Raw genomic sequence first — 15,346 nt, forward strand, 5'->3', positions numbered from 1 at the left:
TCATTCTTGGTCTTGGCTAATTGCAGTTTGTCGGGTTCATAATTCTGGGCTTGTGGCCCAGACTGTATGCTGTAATTGGATAAATTTGGCCTGTGCACGCATTCAGAGCATATTTAGCTCTACAGAACTTGAAGAGAAGTCCATTCAGCCAACTAATGCTTTAAAGGCCCTACTTAGTGTGCTTCAGCCATGCCGAGCAGCAAACTCATTTGCACTCAGCAGGGTGAAGCCACGCCCAGCTGCAGCTACTGTTATCCAGTTAGGTCGCCCCATGATAACCTCATCTCCCCCCAATGATGACTGATGGACAAAAAGGTCTTGCTGTTTTCATCTCAGCTACATTGTGGCTACGTCCACACGTATACGGGTATTTTTGAAAACGGAGATTTTCCGTTTTTGTTTTTAAAAAAAAATCCTGTCCACACGTAAATGCAAAATTGAAGGAAAACGCTGCTAGGAACATGCCAAAGCAACAGGTGGCGATATATTCCTAACCATGTAGAAATGTTGGCCAATCAGAAGTCTAGAAGCCTGGGTGGGAAAGAGTAAACAAAGATGGCGCATAGAAGCAGAACTGAGTCCTATGTGTGTAGGGACAGTAACTGTGTGTGTATATGTTAGCGTTTAAACACTACAGAGAGTAAAATTAACAGTAACAGTATTTTGTCTAAGTCCACCATGGCAGAAATTCATTTCACCGAAACAAAAACGCGGCGCACAGTGTAACCTCAAAATAGGCGCACATCTTTGACGCTGCGTTTTCTCCGTTTTCCTCGTCCGCACATAAATGCAAAAACAAAGTTTTCGAAAATATCCACCCTGGCAGGCGTTTTTAAAAATCTCAGTTTTCAGTGACCGAAAACGCCGTTTACGTGCGGACGAAAGGCGCAAACGCATAGAAAAATCTGTGTTTTCAAAAATATCTGTGTACGTGTGAGCGTAGCCTGTATCTTATAAATGAACAACTAATAACTAATTTTTGAGATTAGCCACTTTTTGTGGTCTTCTGTCTGCATTTAGTCGCCTTTCGTTAGTGTTAAAAGCACCGCCTTGGATTTTTAGTCAGTATTCCTCAGATGCATCACATGTACCTTTGACGGCTTGCAAACATACTGAAGGATTTTACTTTTTCTTTTGCAAAGCCAAATTTTAAAGGTGCAATATGTAGAACACCTTACTCTAGGGTGGCAGTGGGAAGGTCAGTGTTTTTGCATTAGCATTAGCGTTAGCAGCTAGTCTGGATCCTAAGCAGCCTTGTTTTTTTTTTTTTCTTAGCCTGACTTTCTTTAAAACTCACAATGAGGCACAAACAGTGCTCATGTCTGCCGTCTGCTGCTCAAAGTTCCCGGTCCTCAGTGTCCGTATAAAAGAAAAGTTGGTTTTTTTTGGGGGGGGGGTTTCTCTGATGCTGTGCCGAGTGCAGACTGGATGCTTTAGTGCAAAGTGCAATTGTGTAAAAGTACGGGTCAGTGTTGGCAGGTTAGCATGCCAAATTCGGTAGATATGTGTGATGCATACACTTCTTTGGAATAATTAAATCTAAACATATTGCACCTTTAAATGTGCTAACCTGCACGGCATGTTTTTGCTCTGATGCATTGCTGCTTTTTTTTCTTTTGTTTTTCCCCAGTGGATTAGCATCAAATCACTGGGACAGATGTGTTTGTGTACAATTTAAAAAAAAAAAAAAAAAAAAAAAAAAAAAAAAAAAAAAAATTGCTGATGCGTAGCATTAATGATAAAAAAAAAAAAACCCTACAGGGTACCTTTAAACACGGCTCATGATGGAAATCGATTGCGTCCTGCAGTCGATGCTTTACAGAAAGGTTTCCACCTGTAGACCAGTGGGGGTGGAGCTACTCTGGTGTCTGTGCAATCAGGATAAGCTAGCAGTCATTTAAGCGTAAAACTGGAAACTGTACTCAAAAAATGTTATGTATTTGTAGCGGAAAAATTTCAAGTGTAAATACAAAACGTAATCATTCAAATTTGTGCTAAAATAATTTTTGGCAGCAACAGGGAAAATATTTAACCATCCCAGATTAAAACCAGTCAAACATAACCGTCCTTTCAAATTACTAAGAAACATACCTGCACATTCATTTTCTTCCCCTCTTATTTATTTTTGGAGTCACATTTTAATCAAAACCTTTACTTAGAATATAATAGTTTGAATCTATCTGTAAGGCATTTATTGTAAAGCATCTATGGGGGAAAAGGGCCTGCGTTTGCTAATTTAGTCTTGCCATCCTTAAATAGTAAATGATTATACCTCTACAGAGCTGGAAGATGGCCTCAGTGTGCCCTATTTTGTTTGGTGGATTAGTATTAAATATTGCTTGGAGGAAGGTTTTAAAGCTGCAGGAAAGCTGCTTTTTGTTTTCAACCGTCAAACGTGGAATCACTGGCTTTTTTTCCTCGTTATGTGTTGAGGAATCTGTGCCAGCATGGCATGAGAATATATATATGAAATGCCTTTTTTTAAAAAGTCAGAAATCCAGCTCCAGTATGTGTCCTGTGTTTTTTGTAAGACCAAATTGATGCGACAAATCAAAACCTAAGAGCACAATACACTCCGTTTTAACGTCAACGTGGGCAGGCCGAAGCTAAATCTGTTGACTTTCTCCCCTTGGTCTAAACGCGTTAAAGCCCAGCTCTGTTGGTAAACATGAACTTTAGCGTGGGCACTCTGCTGATGCCGCATTACGAGATTCCTGGATCCTAAAGTTCAGATTTTCCAGCCAATTACCTCCCGCTACCATTCGGTGTTACCAGGGTGTGAAGTGCTCCTGAGCAGCTCAAAATATCTGAGAGGGAGTGTGGAAGTTTGCAAAGGGAAACGTTTAAAGCGTGTACACTGTCACTGCCCTGTTTACCTGTCCATTTTTTTTTGTTTTTGATTCGAATAGATGGGCAGCTTTCTCTATTTTGCTCTGCTTTCCAGGCCTCAAACTTTACTAGGGTAACACTGAAACTTTACAGTGGCCTTATTTCACTTTATTAATCTCTGTATTCGCTGGTAGAAATGTACAGCAGATACATGTTCATGAAGTCTGTTTAGTAACTGGAAACGTTCCTAATATTCACAAGTAGACACTAGCTGCATTAACCTGTACTTAAAATGCTGTAACACCTAGGTTAAAGCATCTGAATAAGGTCATTGTAAATTCAGGCATTACCCCCTCTAGTTTTTCCTCCTCCTTCCTTTTTGTATAGAGGCATTATATATCTTGAGGAAGTAGGCTGTTAATATGTATAATTTAGCAGTTGCTGTTCTTTTGTAAATAATGAGAAAGTATTGTGAATGATATTTGTTGAATGGTTTAAAAAAAATCATTTATGGCGAACCTCTCTCGGCTTTTAAAAATGTGACTACAGTGCATATTTTGTATGTAAGACAGCAGAGTAGGATGAACAAGCATTACTAGAAGCTGATGACAACTACATGTAAAACTTGAGGATAATAGCTTACTGACCTTGTAATTATTGATGTACATAAAAGAATGACAGAACATTTTTTTTTTGTCTATTATTAAATGTGGAAATCCAGCCATTGCTGTTTGTCTCGATAACTACGAATAATTAATTTTGGAAATCTCCTGCAACGCTTATTTGAATGTGCTCGTTCGGTGCCAGAGGGATGGTGCTTCAGACTGTGCACAAATTCGGCTAAGATGTCTTTCAAGTAAGTACACTCAACTTGAAACGATTGTCTTTGATGCTGTAATTCCAAAACAAGCCCCTTTTGCATCCCCTAGAGGATGTAATGTTCGCTTCGCAATGAAAGGAGCCGGTATTGAAAAATTTATGTTTACAGCAGGATGAATTTAAAAGCTGTGGAAAATATGACAAATCAGCTTAGGGATGGATCAGAGTGAAGGCGGGGTTCCTCCTGTGCTGTAAAATTACAAAATTTCATCTCCACTCCCGTTCTAAGTTCTGAAATTTTAAAATACTTTCCTACCTGCTGCTTAATACGGGGTGTGCAACGTTATATGTGAACACACCACAACACTTCTTTTGATTACAGTAGAGCCAACGCACAGCGCTGTTTATATGGAAAACCAAAGGCGGAATATCGACACAAACACCTCGTACCAACTGTCGAGCACGGTGGTGGATGGATGATGATTTGGGTTTGTTTAGCAGCCACAGGTTCTTGGCACCTTGCAGTCATTTTGTCAACAATGAGCTCCTCTGTATACCAGAGTATTCAGACGTGAGGCTATCTGTCTGACAGCTAAAGCTTGGCCCAACCACTATCATGCAATGATCCCAAGCAAAGCAGCAGATCTACAACAGAATGGCTGAAAAAGAAATGAATCAAGTTGTTCAAATGGCCAAAGTCCAGACTTTAATCTGATTGAAGTGCTTTGGCGGGACTGTAGGAGAGCTGTGCATCAACAAAAGTTCACCGTTGTAAACAAAAGTAGGTCAAAATTCCTCTGCAGTGATGCAGGAGTTTGGAAAAGTCATACAGGAAACAATTCAAGGTATCGGTGCAAAAAGATGGTTTTAAAAAATGTATGTTAGTGCTGCGCAATACTGTAAATGTTGGTATTGATCCGATACCAAGTAAACACAGGACCACTGTAGCCAACACAGCTGCTATAACCTAAAGGCGGTTTGTGGGCTTCACTTACTGAAGTTAGAGGATAGAAACAAAGTATCCTACCGTGCTAGTATCGCTCCAGCATTGGTATTGATACTATAGATATTTGAATCGATCCACAGGTTTTCCAATAGTTGGTTCTCAAGTTTGGCTTATGTTTTTAAAATAATAAATAAATAACGACACGGTGTCAAATGTCTCGTGGTGTTTGTTTCACGTTGTCATTTTAAGGTTAATGCTGCCCTGGATTGTAAAATATTCCCCTGTTAGGTGAAAGCTTAGAGTTGACAGGAGGCATGCTTTCTTTTTACCATGACTGTGCGTTGTAAGACAACATATGCTGGTTAACCACAGCAAAATACTTGTCCTGAACAAAAGCAAGCACAATTTTAAATTGAGATGAAGCCAATTTTGTCCTCTTTCACACAGGGTGAGTCTCTTTGAGATAAGACTTCGGGTTTTTGAATGAAATCCCACAGAATACAAAGTGCACTGACCAGAACTTCAACTGACTCAAGGTTTGGATGCTAAGTACTTCTATTACTTCAATACATGGAATATATTTAAGGTTTTACATGCATAATGTATAAAGAATAAAAGAACAATTTTTATAAGTTGTCAATTGAATTTTTTTTCTTTGAATAATTCTGATGGCTTCTGGCACTTTGGGACTGTTGCTAGTGGACAGAGGGCATCTATAATGCAAGGAAAGACGAATCATATAGAACATATCAGCTCTGTGATCCATCGGGCTTTTTAAAATAGAGCACCATCATCATTTGACTTGAAAGCAGAAGTTGAGTTACAGCATAAAACTCCAAAAATAGGTGCATGTTCTGGAGAGCCTGGTGTGTTTAGGAACACAAGAAAGGGTAAAGAAATCTGAATTTATTTGTTTATTTTAACAAACAACCTTTGTTCTGCAGACAGTGCAGAAAATCTGGTTGTGTGCTTTTCAGGGATTCACCCTGAAAAGAAACCTCCCAAAAAGTCACACTAATGATTTCACATGGCTAGGATTTCCAGTTACAGCAGGATCATCGGACCTCACCCAACTCCAAATCACGACTTCGTCAGCTCCCAGAAGAGGGGACTTTGGAGCTTCGAAGCAGCTAATATAAAAACCTGCAATACCCACTAAGCCTGTGGAAATGTGGTGAACGCATTCGTGCCTGTGCAAACCAAATAATCGGGGTGAAGTCTGCTTCCTATTAATAAACAATAATGTGCTCCATAAGTCATCGTGGCAAGAACTTGGTTGGAGAAACAAGCTATACCTCCAGGCATTGTTAACGACTCCAACACTTACTCAGGTGCACAAATGCATCATAATGTAGCTCTCGCTGGGACAAGACCTGGTAATAAAGTGATCACTTTACAATTAAAGGACAGATTTCAGTGCTTGAAAATACTTGAGCATGACACATAATGTGCGTGTTGCATGCTCTGTCCTATTAGTTGTAGGCGAAGGGGGCTCTGAGGTGGTAGTGCAGACTGATAATGACCTACGGGCAGTACACCTTGACCAGTTGTTGAGGCAGAGCTGCCACTGACAGGATGATGAACCTGTATTCCAAACACACAGTAATTTAAAGATGGGAACTTTTTCACTGTTTTTCAGCCTGTAATGCAACAGGGGTTTTTTTTGTTTTTTTTAGATAACGTGTAAGATGTGCATATGTGCATTTGTGTTTGTCAGCATGCATTTATTTATCAGTCCTTTCTGAAGTGGTTGGATTTGGAGCATTTTTTCCCTTCAGTTTGTTTCTTTCATGCAAGAATGTTCCGTTTTCCTGGAAAGATAACTTTAGTACACAGCTCGCGCATCCTCTCGCAAATTAAAGTGAGATATTCTTGTTTTAAAGGTTGTGTCTGTAGCGCTGTCTCAGTGGTAATGTACAGTATGCTGTATGTTCCTCCCTGCTTCTGCTTTGTGATGATGCAGAGACTCGGTCGGCTTTTAACAGCGTTTACTCACCTTTTCTCCAGATAACGAGTCCTCGTCCCTTTGCTAAATCACTGGAAATATTCCAACATTCTCCGCAAGCATCGCCAATCATTTCCAGATGAAATTACAAAGCAACACAGCACGCGCTGTGATAATAAACCTATGATACAAACGGCAGGAGTGAACCAAGCAAGGCTGAAAGAGCGAACTAAAGGCCACTGCGCCACTTTTTCATTCTTTTTCCTTTGACAGTTTGGATTTTCTCCTACTTTCTTATAAAAAATAAATACATAAAGGATAGCATAGCATCAAGTCAGACGAGCTTCTGGGATATTGATCTGATCAGTTAAGTAGCATCAGTTTCAGCTGCTTTGCTGTTAATGACATTAACCCTTTAAGACCTAGTATAGGGAGTGCAGAATTATTAGGCAAGTTGTATTTTTGAGCAATAATTTTATTATTGAACAACAACCATGTTCTCAATGAACCCAAAAAACTCATTAATATCAAAGCTGAATGTTTTTGGAAGTAGTTTTTAGTTTGTTTTTAGTTTTAGCTATTTTAGGGGGATATCTGTGTGTGCAGGTGACTATTACTGTGCATAATTATTAGGCAACTTAACAAAAAACAAATATATACCCATTTCAATTATTTATTTTTACCAGTGAAACCAATATAACATCTCCACATTCACAAATATACATTTCTGACATTCAAAAACAAAACAAAAACAAATCAGCGACCAATATAGCCACCTTTCTTTGCAAGGACACTCAAAAGCCTGCCATCCATGGATTCTGTCAGTGTTTTGATCTGTTCACCATCAACATTGCGTGCAGCAGCAACCACAGCCTCCCAGACACTGTTCAGAGAGGTGTACTGTTTTCCCTCCTTGTAAATCTCACATTTGATGATGGACCACAGGTTCTCAATGGGGTTCAGATCAGGTGAACAAGCAGGCCATGTCATTAGCTTTTCTTCTTTTATACCCTTTCTTGCCAGCCACACTGTGGAGTACTTGGATGCGTGTGATGGAGCATCGTCCTGCATGAAAATCATGTTTTTCTTGAAGGATGCAGACTTCTTCCTGTACCACTGCTTGAAGAAGGTGTCTTCCAGAAACTGGCAGTAGGACTGGGAGTTGAGCTTGACTCCATCCTCAACCCGAAAAGGCCCCACAAGCTCATCTTTGATGATACCAGCCCAAACCAGTACTCCACCTCCACCTTGCTGGCGTCTGAGTCGGACTGGAGCTCTCTGCCCTTTACCAATCCAGCCACGGGCCCATCCATCTGGCTCATCAAGACTCACTCTCATTTCATCAATCCATAAAACCTTAGAAAAATCAGTCTTGAGATATTTCTTGGCCCAGTCTTGACGTTTCAGCTTGTGTGTCTTGTTCAGTGGTGGTCGTCTTTCAGCCTTTCTTACCTTGGCCATGTCTCTGAGTATTGCACACCTTGTGCTTTTGGGCACTCCAGTGATGTTGCAGCTCTGAAATATGGCCAAACTGGTGGCAAGTGGCATCTTGGCAGCTGCACGCTTGACTTTTCTCAGTTCATGGGCAGTTTTGCGCCTTGGTTTTTCCACACGCTTCTTGCGACCCTGTTGACTATTTTGAATGAAACGCTTGATTGTTCGATGATCACGCTTCAGAAGCTTTGCAATTTTGAGACTGCTGCATCCCTCTGCAAGATATCTCACTATTTTTGACTTTTCTGAGCCTGTCAAGTCCTTCTTTTGACCCATTTTGCCAAAGGAAAGGATGTTGCCTAATAATTATGCACACCTGATATAGGGTGTTGATGTCATTAGACCACACCCCTTCTCATTACAGAGATGCACATCACCTAATATGCTTAATTGGTAGTAGGCTTTCGAGCCTATACAGCTTGGAGTAAGACAACATGCATGAAGAGGATGATGTGGACAAAATACTCATTTGCCTAATAATTCTGCACTCCCTGTAAAGAACCAAGGCCGCCAGAGCTCATATTATATTTTTACATGCTGTAGTGCCATTTTTGGGAGCATTTCAAATCGCTATACATCAATACAACCATTAAAGCCCATATTTTAATAATATGTATGCATTAAGTGCATAGTAATTACATAAATTGCAAAAAATGCAATAAACTACAAAAAAATTGGAAGGTCCTTAACTCATGATGAGCTACAAAATGACCTCCAGCAGGACACCGATGCTGATGTCTCCAAAATGATCAGAAACAGACTTGGTGGCTTGACAGTGAGCCCGATTGGCATTTGCCACAGCATAGAAGAATTAGGGCCCCCACGGGCCCCCTCTGCTTTTCCCAGGTGAGAGCAGGTTCACCCAGAGCTGCCTGCTACATGGTTCAGCATGGCTGGTTTGGTGACTGCTATTAGGTCCATCCATTCTCTTTCACTTGTTCAGTTCACAGTTGTGGAGGGCTGGATCCTATCCCAGCTATTGTAGCAAGACACAGACCCTGCCACAGGGACACAAGCATTCACACTCACGCTATGAGCAATTTAGAATCACCAGTTAACCTAACCCCAACAACGAGATGACTTTGGACTGTGGGAGGGAGCCCATGCAGATGTGCAAACATGGAAACTTCACACAGAAAGATCCTGGACACATGGTGGAATCGAGCCCAAGAACCATCCTGTTTTAAGGCGGTGCTAGACACTACCCGTAGGTATTGGCGTGAAGTCCTTCTCAGACCTCAGAGGAACCCAGGACCCACTGCACCAGTGTAGTCTGACACTGGTGCAGTGGGTCCTGGGTTCCTCCTGGTGCACAGCATTGCCTGGCCTCATGTGGCAAAAGTAAGCAGGCAGTAGTAACTGGAACTGCAATGAAAATCCATCATAACAGTCTTTCATGTCACTCTGCTCCATAAACTTACTTATTGTAACACAGATTTGTTACTGTTCCTAGTCCTGACTTGTTTTACTTGTTTAGGTGTCACGATGTCTGTCTGTGGGTTAAAAGTGTCGCTTTAGAAAGACAAAAAGTTTCCACCACGTTCAGTTGTCAGATTGTGATCCACCCCTCCCATCTGCTGCTTCAAGTAAGACAAAAACAAATGTTGAGAATTATTATTTGTAAATACACTTTTCCCCGGGCCTGTTTTCAAATAATCACTCCTATTTTTAATGCCGCGGTTGATGTTGCCGAGCCCTCGAGGTAAGCGGCGGCAGGAGAGGCTGAGTGTCGCTGAGCTGCTGTGTTCTCACCAGCAATTATTCATCACCAGTCTTTCTCCATCTCTCCTTTATTCTTTCTCTCCCTTTAATCTCTGTGTCTGCCACTCCCTCCCTCCCTCTCACTCACTTCATGTCTCCTTTTGTTGCCATCTCTCACTCTCCTCTTTTCACTTCCTTCCTGATCTGTTTTCTTTTCTTTTTTGAGTCATGGCCCATCTTCATGTTTCTTCCTTTCCCCCCTCATGTGTTGTTCATCCACTCTTCTCATTTAACCCATTTTTAAAAATTTTTTTTGCTGTTGCCCCCCCCCCCCCCCCCCCATGTCCCTTATTTTGTGTCCCTTTCCTCTTCTCATCTATTTCTGTCTTTGATCCCTCAACTTTTTCCTCTCTCCTTCTTTTCCTTTCTTCTTTCCATACTCCTCCTTTCCATTTTCTTCTCTTTCATCTCCACGTTCCCTGCATCTTTCTCCCCATTTCCCCTCCTTTCCCAGTTCCATTCGTCTCTCTCTTCTCCTCTGTCCTCTTTTTTCATTCCTCCCATATTCCCTTTCACACACAGATCCCTCGTCTCATCTTTCACATCCTTCCCCTTTTTGTTTGTCTTTCCCCTCCCTTCCTTTCTCCTTCTCTTCTCATGTCTGTCTCCCCTCCTTTTTGCTGTCCATCTTTCTTTGATTCTTTCCCTTCCTAATTATTTTCCTCCATACATCACACACTTATGTTCATCTGTCATTTCTCAACTCTTCTGCTCATATCTCCTCTTTCCCTGATTCCTGGCACCCCTCTTCGCTTTGATGCTCCTTTCTTCTTGCTTTTCTCTAATCTTTCCTTCCCTTAAATCCTTTCCTCGCTCTCTCTCTTTTTTTTATATCTCCTTTTCAGTTTCTCTCACTCTCCCCCCTCTTCCTCCCACTACCTTCCTTCCTGTCATCTCACCTTTCCATCTCTCTTTCTCTCTCTCACCTACTCTTGTTTTTAATCCCTGTCACGTCTGTTCTCCTCGTTGTTTCGGTCTTCTGTTGCCTCTCTCTTAATCCTTTTTTTTCTCGTTGTCCTCTTTTGCCGTTCCCTCTCTGATTTATTTCTATTTATTCCTTCTCTTTTCTGCCTCTTTCGCGTCCTAAATGTTCCCAGTCCCACTCACTTAATTCCTTTCTCTCTTCTATCCTCCAATGCACCTCCTTTCTGCCCCCCTATCTATTCATCTCTCACTCTGTTTCTCTTCTCCCTCCCTCCCTCTCCTTCCCTACCTCTCTCTCCTCACTACCTGCTCCGACCCTGTTCTCTCTCCGCCCGAGGAGCTCCTATACGGTGTAAACAGATGATTAGGTGCTGTCCTTTGATTCCAAATCTTTGACTAAATCCATCCTGATCATTATGACAGGCTGCACACTCTGCTCTGTAGCAGCTGGATGATAATAAAACTTTTTATCATCCAGACTTTTTCCTCTCTTTCTTTTTTCCTCCTTCACATTACAGCAATGCTGTTTATGAAACCATCCTCCCCTCTCCTCCTCCTCATCATCATCTGAGTCTAATTCCGAGTAAGCAGATATTGTTTGCAGACTTTACATGCGTCTGCCCATTTTCGGGTCATCCAGACTTTATTGCTTTCATCAAACAGTCTAATGTAATTATCTCTCCTCAGCTTTGATTTGGCTGGTTTTTCAGCAGAGCTGTCAGGGACAATAACGTCTGGGGGGGGAAGAGAAAAAAAAATCCTCCCGTCGTGTTTCAAATTTGCTGAACAAAGGTTACACGGTGAGATGGAATTCTCAGAAATGCTGCATTTGTGTTTTTCTGTCACAGACGTCTTTTTTCCCTTCTTCTCGTGTGTCGTTCTGACACATTATGACAATTAGTAAATGTTTCTCAGGGAAGTTTCTTCCATCGGTCCGTCTTTAGTTTCCTTCTTTATGCTGGCTTGTCAGATTCTGGCTGATGCTGATACCCACCCCTCCACCCTCTTGTGATGTTAAAGGACTTCACTCATTAACAATCTGCAATAAATCCATCATGTGAGGAAAATCCCTGTTTGCTCATGTGCTGTAGCTCCCAAACAAAAGGCCTTTAATATGATAGCTTGTCCAAGATGTTGCCAGTATCGCAAAATGCCAGTAAAGTAATATGTCTGCAACAGTGGATGAGAGGAAGTTTCTAAGATCTGTGACGTCTGGTTGATAAAACTTGCCCTTTGTGATATGACAGGAAAACCTACACGTAACAGCAGCTACAAGCAGAAATGTGTCATCATAAAATGAGTAGAAACAACTCTGTGACCAGTGGGAAGCAGCTCACATCGATCATGGGCTTGTTTGTCTTTATGATGCTGCTTTGTCTTGTAACTAATATGCTGAAAGTGTTTGGAAGTGTCTGCGTATGCACATGCCTCAAGTAAACAAACTTTTTAATGTGGAAAAATTGCAAAATTTGAAATAAACATAGCTCTCCGCCTTCAAAGCCTTCTTCCCTACAATGCCTCCACATTACTGGTTCAATAGGGTTTAAAATGGTAAGTAGCAGCCAGGTCCTGCTAATCAAAAGCACTTGATTAATTGCTTATCAGCAAGTGTGAGCACTTCTGTAAAAGAAGATGTTTTGACACATTTCTGGACTAAAGCATTCAGGTTTGCGTCAGCACAACGCTCCAATCTTCACTAGATCTTCATCCTGAGCTCAGACTGTGCAACGCTCAGAAACTGCAAAAACCCCAAACTTACATCTCAGACTCTACAGGCCTCAGTTAGCACGTTACATGTTAAAGTTCATGTTCAAGTATGGCTTATTTTTGAAATATGGCAAGGAGAAACACTCTCATCTTTAAAAAGAATCTGCCAACACCGTTTACTTCAAGTACCTCAAGTATCTCAAGTACTTCAAAAGTAGAGATGTTCGGTCAACATGCATTGCACCACATTTGGTGAAAACACAGCATATCAGCACAAACATCCTACGGTAATTTTCAACACAGTAGGAGAGGAGTAATGGTTTGGACTCGTTTTGCAGCCACAGGTCCTGAGCACCTTATAGTCACTGAGTTGACCATGTATATTAAAGTAATCAGTGACCTCAACAGAAGCAAGATTTTGACTATTTTGATATTTCATTATGGATTTTATGGTCCAGTGGCAACAAAAACAGCTTGCTGACCTCCGATTTAAGAGAATCTGTTTCTTCACTTAGCATTTAGTTTGTTTTGAGCCTATTTTGATCTCTTTAAATGTAATAATTCTACAGTTGAGTTTAAGTAGCCATAAAGTGTCACAAGTCAGTAAACACTCTTGCAGATATTTGTTTCTGAACTTCAGAAGTCAGTTTAGGACGTCGTGCAGTACTTAGCTGCCCGTTGGTGGTCAGATTTTTAGCTTTTTATCAGCCTTCACTAGCAGCAGCAGCAGCAGCAGCCACAGAACTAACAGCTCCAGTATGTGGGACAGCAGGAGGTCTGTCCCACATAGCTGTTGACCCAAAACATGGAGAACGGCGCCAATTACAGCCGCAATATGCAAAGAACAGGTGGCGCACACGTGCAGCTGGAGTCTCAATTTGGAAGGATGATGGGCTAAAGTCTTTTTCTTTAGCCAAACAGCAACTTTCAGAAGTTGTGAGGTGATTTCTAGTTATATTTGGCTACTGTCAGGCTTTTTTGTGTGTGTGGATTGCTGATTTTCCAAAAACCACAGCATCGAGTGTTTCTGTGGCTATTTCCAGCTGCAGTGTGCCTCACCTCAGCTGCCTTACAAACACATCCTTGCATTATAGCCTTAAGGTATAGAGTAGTTTAGAAGAAACACCAATTTGCTCTAGGTTTATTTACACCAGGGGTCTCATTTATTAAAGTTTCCTGATGCTCAAGTTTGGGCTCAAAGTTGTGCTTTGTAAAGTTTTCATGTCAGAATTAACTCCTTGGTGATTTTCTCTGACATATCAAAAGCAAAACTTTGGATAAAATCCTTTTTTATTTTTACTCAAGGTATGAATTTTATAGACATCATATATATGGTATTCACCATGTAGTATATACACTGTACTATAACATCTTTACAAATCACGCCCTGTGTGTGATGAAACATGGATTTTTAACTGGATGCTAAGGGGGAATACAGAGAGCTGAACTCAGATCGAGGTCAACAGTCACATCTTGTCAAGGGACCCAGAAATTTCTAGACAGGTGGAAAAAAAGTCTCTTCCCCCCTTTTACAAGAAAGTGGTCAGAATTCACCTCCATTTACAATGTCATCTTTATTTCTGGAAGTGACACATGTCACATCAGGGATTCTGCCAGCGCAGACGAACAGGGAGCAGGTTGGTCGGTCACCTCACGGCACCGCGATGCACGCTGACTGATAAAACACAGGACAAATCAAAACAGGGCGCTCAGCTGGTGACACATCATGATATGAGACAGAGGCTTTGTGCAAACCAACGGGAGCCCTCGGACTCGCTGACGTGTCGAAACGTACATAGATGAAGGTGATTTTTCTTATGCGAAAACAAAAGCGCCAGTTCACCCAAACGACAAAACAAACACACCACTTGAATGCAGAAGTGATTTCATGTGTGAGCACTGGGCACACATCTTTTTATCCTCTGCAAACTCCACAGGAATGTGTCCTTCCATCAGCAGTTAGTCGTCATTAGTTACTGTGGATAATCCCAGATTAAAACAACACCAAACAGATACATTTTCTGTTTGTTGCTCCATTTGCACCGAATTCATTAATGGGGCCTCTGCATATATAATATATAGTTATACGCCTTTTTTTTTTACAAAACATTTGACTAATTTGAACAATAAAAACACATTTTAATTTAACTTATTTGTTAATGTAACGTTTACTGATACTTAGTTAATCATATTCCACTAAAACAGGAACTTTTGAGTTATAGTAAATGCTTCCTCAGTAGGACACTTTACATTACTAGGACTCCTTCACTGACAGTTTGACTACCTGTCTTTAGGGAAAGGGCTGCAGGGCAGCTTTACCAAAATCCATTTATATACTGCTTATTCACAATCCATGGGAGGGTTCTTCTCAGTGAATCCAAAGCTGCTAAAGCGCCAGTTGACATGCTCTGTGAGATCTGCCCATCTATAAGATATTTTTGGCTTCTAGTTCATCTTTAAGAAGTCAGTAAAAGCAGCAAATAGTTTTTTTTAACCATTAATAAATCCACTGTTGTACAGTTTGAGTACCTATATCTTTCTCTGAAACTGCTGTCGGCAACACAATGTTTAGCATATTGGGGAGAGAAATGTCTGATGACTGTGCACGAGCTTTTAAGCCTTTTCTGTTTGAGCTGACTTTTACCAGAAACTGCCTTCTAAAGTCTTTGTACCCTAACTGCTCGGCTGTAAACAACTGGCAAACATACCGACCAGCTGGTAAATGCAGTGGAGTATTTAGCTTATAAACACATTTCCCTTAATATCCCTAAATGACAATTATATGTAATTTAAATTAAAACGTCTTCCAAGGGCCAGACTATACTAGATATCATCTGCATTACATTTAAAAGTATATTTCACCCAGCACCCTCTTTTACTCTCATAGTAAACGTTTTTGAAAACATCTAGAAAAACAGAAA

Source organism: Rhamphochromis longiceps, linkage group LG19, assembly GCF_057381845.1.
Source record: "Rhamphochromis longiceps isolate RC_006_pf linkage group LG19, R_longiceps_female_GT1.1, whole genome shotgun sequence".
NCBI lineage: Eukaryota > Metazoa > Chordata > Actinopteri > Cichliformes > Cichlidae > Rhamphochromis > Rhamphochromis longiceps.